Source organism: Alligator sinensis, unplaced genomic scaffold (assembly GCF_000455745.1).
Source record: "Alligator sinensis unplaced genomic scaffold, ASM45574v1 scaffold1056_1, whole genome shotgun sequence".
Taxonomy (NCBI): Eukaryota; Metazoa; Chordata; order Crocodylia; family Alligatoridae; genus Alligator; species Alligator sinensis.
In genome coordinates, this window is record NW_005842818.1 from 292,688 (window position 1) to 292,944 (window position 257).

The 257-nt window shown below is 64.6% G+C and overlaps 1 protein-coding gene across 1 annotated transcript in view; it reads left to right on the top strand.

Moving 5' to 3' along the window:
* The window catches only part of ASB13 (ankyrin repeat and SOCS box containing 13), a 12,533-nt gene that overhangs the window by 416 nt on the left and 11,860 nt on the right, over positions 1-257 (top strand). The gene's annotated exons all lie outside the window — the stretch shown is intronic.

The window sequence follows — 257 nt, forward strand, 5'->3', positions numbered from 1 at the left end:
GGGGGGTCCCTGTTTCCAGGCGGCAATGGGGGGGCTCTGGTTCTGGGGCAGTGATGGTGCCTGGGGGGTAATTTGGGGGTGGGATTTGCTGGCAGGGGTGATTTGAGGGGTCCCTGCTGCCTGGGGGTGATGTTGGGGGGGTCTTCTGCCAGGGTTGCTGGTTCCTGGGAGGCAGAGGACAGGGGGCGCACGGGGGGGATGTGGCCTGGCCAAGGAAGCCTCCTGGCCCCTTTCCCTCTTTTTCCTCACATTGGGAT